We start from the raw sequence: 6,470 nt of genomic DNA, 5'->3' as shown, positions 1-6,470 counted from the left end.
ACACAAGGCCTTTTATTTTAATTGGAAAAAAAACAAAGAGTCAGTGGTCAGGTGAATACTGTGTGAATTTTTGGTCAAAATAAGCCGAGCCAGCTTCGGCAGCGTCTTAAACCGTTCTTGCCGAAATAGCCTTAGAGTATCTTTCAATTGTCGAAAGGCTATTTTCGTAAAAGAACGGACAAGTTTGTAAAGTGTCATAAAATAATCCTCCCCCGGCCTCAAAATTCATGTGAAATTTGGAAGGGCCACATTTGCAAAAATGACCGTTTGGTTGCATTTGTCAAACGGAGAAAGGAAGCTGGCCATTTGTTTTTGGAGTTTGTAAATCTTTTGATTAGAATATGTGGGTTGTTCGATTTTCAAGTTCGTAGGTCATCTTCAAACCTTTGAAACCCAGTTTGTTTTAATATGAAAATTGAAAAAAAAATGTTTATTATTGTTTATCTTTTATTGGGCCGAACTACGCAAGGTCTGATTCATGCGGGATCATGATACGTAGGCAATCTCCATAAGATTTGACCACAACAAAAAAAATGAAAAACAATGAAAAAAAATCGAAAAAAAAGAAAGAAAAATGAAAAAAAAGGAAAAAGATGTTGTTAATAATGAGGACCAACTGAGTCCATTCTAACCTGTTCTGTTTTGAATCGCAAAGAAAGTTAAGGTGGTTGGTTTGTGGTAAGCCGGAAACACAGATCCAGGAAAACCTGATTGTAACCCAAGACAATGACACCCAGAATATCGCGCAGAATCCTTTACCTGTACATCATGATGCACACTTTGTGGGGATGAGGCCTGATGACAAAAACACTCGAATCCTATTGGGAACTTGTTGACCGAGGTTGATGATATTGAAGTTGGTAATGGTCTAGGCAATATTGATGCGAAGCTCAGTGGCTAAGATGCCAGGTTTGATAGAGTGGGATGACGCTCCGTTCCTTGGTTAGCAAGAGAGAAGCTTTTGGTGGCTTATATTGTTGTCATTTCTGTTGTCCGGATTATTCTTAGGGTTGTAATTCGGATATCGTCTTGTGTCAAACTTTCTTATCTTTCCATTTTTGTCATAGCGGTTTGCTTAGTTTTGTCCAGGTTTGTTTTGGGATTTTATTCTGGTTTGTTTTTGTTTGTTTGGTTATTCAAACCATTTCACCGTTAGTCTAATGCAAAATCCGGTCTTTTATTATTTCCAGTCATCTTTTTGTTTAGTTCTTTTATCATTTTGTTCAGCGCCGATTCTAGTGACATGACATGCGCACACAGTTTGGGCGTAATCTTAAAAGTTAATCATAAAACCATTGAGAGGTGATCGGAACATTTAAAAGAAATAAGGACGGTTTGAGATTATTCGGAGCTCGAGTCATGTGGAACTGGGGCAAGTAAAATATAAAGAAAACCGTTAAAGGCAGGATTCGCCAAATTGACATGAGGGTCGAGAGTGAGAGTGTTGCCCAACGGTGCTTTAGATATGACAAATGAAAAGGCAAATGTGTGAATATAATTATCAAGTTCAGCACCATCAGAAGAGGCTACAAATCTTTGTTTAATTGTGTTGTTTGCACCTGGCATGTTTTGAAGATTGGAATGACGAAGGCATTTTATTCTGCTATCTAAACATTTTATCCTTCGTTAACCCTTTTGAGCCTTATTGTTTTCTCTTTCGTACCCCTCGTTCGGAATCGGTAGCAACGACTAGAAAACACAAGCATGGCAGGTAAACAAAAGAAAAGAAAAAAAAAGGAAGAAAGAAAAGAAAACAACAAAACGACAAAAGAGAAAGGAGAAATGAGAAAAAGAAAGGAAAGAAAAGGAAATAATAGGTAAATGAAAAAAAGAAAGAGGAATTGGGAACTACGTTTAACCTGATTCCTCAAAGAGGATACGTAGGCGCTTCACGGCTCGGTCATAGGATGCATAATGGCCATAATGATCATAGTGTGCATAGTGTAACATAGTATAACAAAAATAAAAATCCCCAAGCTAGAAACTGGGGCAAGAGTTGCGCTTGTTGTAAGCAAATATGGTTCCGAAGGTTGTAATTTTGAACCCCAAATTTATTTTGTTTTTGAGCCGTTAATACCTTTTCTTTCTATCCCTATCCAAAACCCCACATTACGGTCCAAAGAAAGACCTTTTGACCAATCTCCGAAAGATGCCAAGTCAAACAAACGGAAGTCGAGGATAACACCCCGATCCCCAACAGAGAAAAGGATCATGGATTGGACATGAATTGATAGCCGAAAAGAATCCCCAACAGAAAGAGTCATATCGGCAACACTCCAAATCCCAAGCTGGAAAGTGATACAAATGAGAGAGTCTTATCGGTGAAAATCTTTACGGACACCATAAGGCGATGAAAGCTGAGAGAAAACCAAAATGAGAGAGGCTTGATAGTAAAAACCCTTCGGGCACTACAAGTCAAATAAGATTAAGAATCAGATGGGGAATCACCAAGGGAAGATCTTGAAAGGTGATTGACGGCAGGGGATAGGCCACATGTGCATGTCATGATTATTAGAGTCGGTATCTACGTTTGATAGGCTTTTATTTATAGTTTCTCTTGTTAAAGAGTCATCTTTTTCCTTTGTCTTTTATTAGGTTCCCTTTTTGTTTATCTTTCTCCTTTCGTAGAAAAATTCCCCAGTAGAGTCTGTTTGGTCAGAACAAGTGAGAACTGACTTCAAAATCTGCCATCAGCTTTCCAATTATGCAAGACCAGATCCGATTAGAATATCCAAATGGTCTAAATCAAGAAGGAACAATGCGGAGAGCAATGTGCATGATTTGGGAAATTTATATGAGACTAAAAGGTCGGGGGAAATGCCAAGTTTCACTTTCTATACCACGAAAGAAGAGGGATATCCCCAACAGAAAAGGTCGCTTTCAGTGACACAAATAAACAGAGATTTGGAGTGTTATCCCCAGCAGATCATCTCAATGAACATGCACGATCTTCAAGTTACATCGGCTGTCATGAAATGCGTGAGGTCAGATAAGGAGACCGGGAAAATGGTTAAGAGGTTTGGGAATGATGAATCGTCAAGAAGGGCGGAAGGTATCAGCCCAAGCTTCAAGATGGACAGACAACACATAGATGTAGAATGGTTGATGGCATCCCCAGCAGGAGTATCGCAACCAACCATCACATTTAAACTGACCAAATTTTCTTTGATTTGAAGCAGGGACAGGGAATGTTACCGATGACAAAAAGATGTGCCACAAGAAAGATTGGCAAACTGGGGCAGGAAATTTTCGTTCATTTCGAGAATTTTCGGGAAAGTATAACACAAGTTTGGTGAAAAGCGGTATCCCCAGCAGTTTTTTCGGGGAAAGGCAAAACGAGTTTTAAGGGAGGTAGTCTTCGAAGGAAGAAGCTAATAAAATAATAATAAAAAAAAGAGAAAAAAAAACAACAACCAGTTTTGCAAAAGGAAACAGTTTGCAGAGGAATGAAACATCCTGCTTAAAGGAAATAGTTTTGGAAAGAGTAAGATAACATATTTTACTCAGCAGAGTTATCCTCAGCAGTGTTATCCCCAGCAGATCATCGAGATGAAGAAGCATCCTCGACAGATTTTCGACCAAGTTCCAAGAGGGTCGGACAACACAGAGTGGGGAAGGGAGAAAGGGAAAAACCATCCCCAGCAGGAGTGGCACGACCACTCACCATGTTTTAAAAACTAACAAATTTCCTTTAATTTAAAGCAGGAAAAGGAAAACTTATTAATGAAGAAAAACATGCCATAAGTAAAAGCATCAAAACTGGGGCAGAAAAGTTTCTGCCATTATCGAAAATTTTCTCGGAGGAACGAGGAAATCAATTCAAGTTTTAAGGGATAGCAAGATAGCACGATTTTTGAAAAAAACAGCTGGAGGTAAGTCAATTTCAAGTTTTGAGGATATTTTGGGTTCATCCGCCCTCAAATAGGATATTTTGGGTTCATCCGCCCTCGAATAGGATATTTTGGGTTCATCCGCCCTCGAATAGGATATTTTGGGTTCATCCGCCCTCGAATAGGATATTTTTGGGTTCATCCGCCCTCGAATAGGATATTGAATTTAATCCTTCCTCCAAAAGGACATTTAATTTATTTCGACCCGAGTGGTCCTGCTTGTATAAACATTGCCAAAATATATATTTTCATGTCTTTACAAATTAGGCGCCCACCTGTATAACAAGGGAATACATTTCTGTTTTTCATTTCATGTCCTAGGTCGCCCACCAGTATAATGCGGGCATACATTTCTGTTTTTCATTTCATGTCCTAGGCACCCACCATTATAATGCAGGAATACATTTCTGTTTTTCATTTCATGTCCTAGGCGCCCACCAGTATAATGCGGGCATACTTTTCTATTTTTCATTTAATGTCCTAGGTCGCCCACCAGTATAATGCGGGTATACATTTCTGTTTTTCATTTCATGTCCTAGGCGCCCACCAGTGTAATGCGGGAATACATTTCTGTTTTTCATTTCATATCCTAGGTCGCCCACCAGTATAATGCGGGTATACATTTTTGTTTTTCATTTCATGTTCTAGGTCGCCCACCAGTATAATGCGGGAATACATTTCTGTTTTTCATTTCATGTCCTAGGTCGCCCACCAGTATAATGCGGGTATACATTTCTGTTTTTCATTTCATGTCCTAGGCGCCCACCAGTATAATGCGGGAATACATTTCTGTTTTTCATTTCATGTCCTAGGCGCCCACCAGTATAATGCGGGAATACATTTCTGTTTTTCATTTCATGTCCCAGGCGCCCACAAGTATAATGCGGGAATACATTTCTGTTTTTCATTTCATGTCCTAGGTCGCCCACCAGTATAATGCGGGTATACATTTCTGTTTTCATTTCATGTCCTAGACGCCCACCAGTATAATGCGGGAATACATTTCAGTTTTTCATTTCATGTCCTAGGTCGCCCACCAGTATAATGCGGGTATACATTTCAGTTTTTCATTTCTAGGTCGCCCACCAGTATAATGCGGGTATACATTTCTGTTTTCATTTCATGTCCTAGGCGCCCACCAGTATAATACGGGAATACATTTCTGTTTTTCATTTCATGTCCTAGGTTGCCCACCAGTATAATGCGGGTATACATTTCTGTTTTCATTTCATGTCCTAGGCGCCCACCAGTATAATGCGGGAATACATTTATGTTTTTCATTTCATGTCCTAGGTCGCCCACCAGTATAATGCGGGTATACATTTCTGTTTTCATTTCATGTCCTAGGCGCCCACCAGTATAATGCGGGAATACATTTCTGGTTTTCATTTCATGTCCTAGGTCGCCCACCAGTATAATGCGGGTATACATTTCTGTTTTTTCATTCCTAGGCGCCCACCAGTATAATGCAGGAATACATTTCTGCTTTTCATTTCATGTCCTAGGCGCCCACCAGTATAATGCGGGAATACATTTCTGTTTTTTTTTCATTTCTAGGTCGCCCACCAGTATAACGAGGGAATACATTTCATATTTTTTCATTCAGGCGCCCACCTGTATAACGAGAGGAATACTTTTCAGTCTTATACTTCAGGTCTGGAAATCAGTAACCCACCGGAAGGCAGAAGGTTACAACAAAAATCCTAGGCATAACAAAGCTTAATGAAGGAAGCCATATCCCCAGTAAACAGGGAAAAATGATGAAAACTGGTATTCAGAAAAGCAAAAGGCCAGTGTCATCCCCAAGTTCTCGGAAGAAAAGCACAGGAAGAAACACAAGCCGACAAGAAAGTAAGGCATCAGGAACAAATGGAAGATAGATGTGATCTTGTAATCCGTAGTCTAGAATAACTTCTCAATTTTTCTTTTAAGCATGGTGTAATAAGGAGGTCAGCAAACAGTAAAAGTAGCATGAAACAACAGTAACATTGCAGTCTCATGGTAGTCCCAACTACCAAAACTTCCCGAAGTACATGGACCTGATTCCTGTTTAGCCCAGGATATGTAGGAAACCTCTGAAGCAAAGGTTCGGTTAAATCTTTCAAAAAAATGCTTCACACGGACTACTCGGATGGGCAAAAATCGCTCACTTTATCTTTGCACGAAAACCCTTCGTGTCTTCGGGCAAAGAGGGGCAGCTGTAAGCACGTGATTTTTGCCCTATGAAAGAATTACTCCCAAGAAATTCAAAATAAAACGATTTTCCTTGGTGTGCAATTTTGAGAATTTTTGTGTTATTTTTCTTGTATTGTTTGCATTTGTCTGCGCATGTTTATTTTATAAATTAATAAAAAATATACAAATACGTCGCATTTGCATTTAGGATTTAAGTTTACAATTGTTAGTAATTAAGTTTGTTTTACAAAAATGAAAATTACAAAAATAGGCATCTTTTGCATTTTTAGCATTTAATGTCCAATTGTACAATTTTATGCTTAATTATTACTTAATTGTGTGTTAATTGTTATTGGAAGTTAATTTGCGCTTTTATAAATTAATTTAGTTCTATATGATAATTTA

This window comes from Nicotiana tabacum, chromosome 8 (genome assembly GCF_000715075.1).
Source record: "Nicotiana tabacum cultivar K326 chromosome 8, ASM71507v2, whole genome shotgun sequence".
NCBI lineage: Eukaryota > Viridiplantae > Streptophyta > Magnoliopsida > Solanales > Solanaceae > Nicotiana > Nicotiana tabacum.
This window is presented reverse-complemented; position numbering follows the sequence as displayed.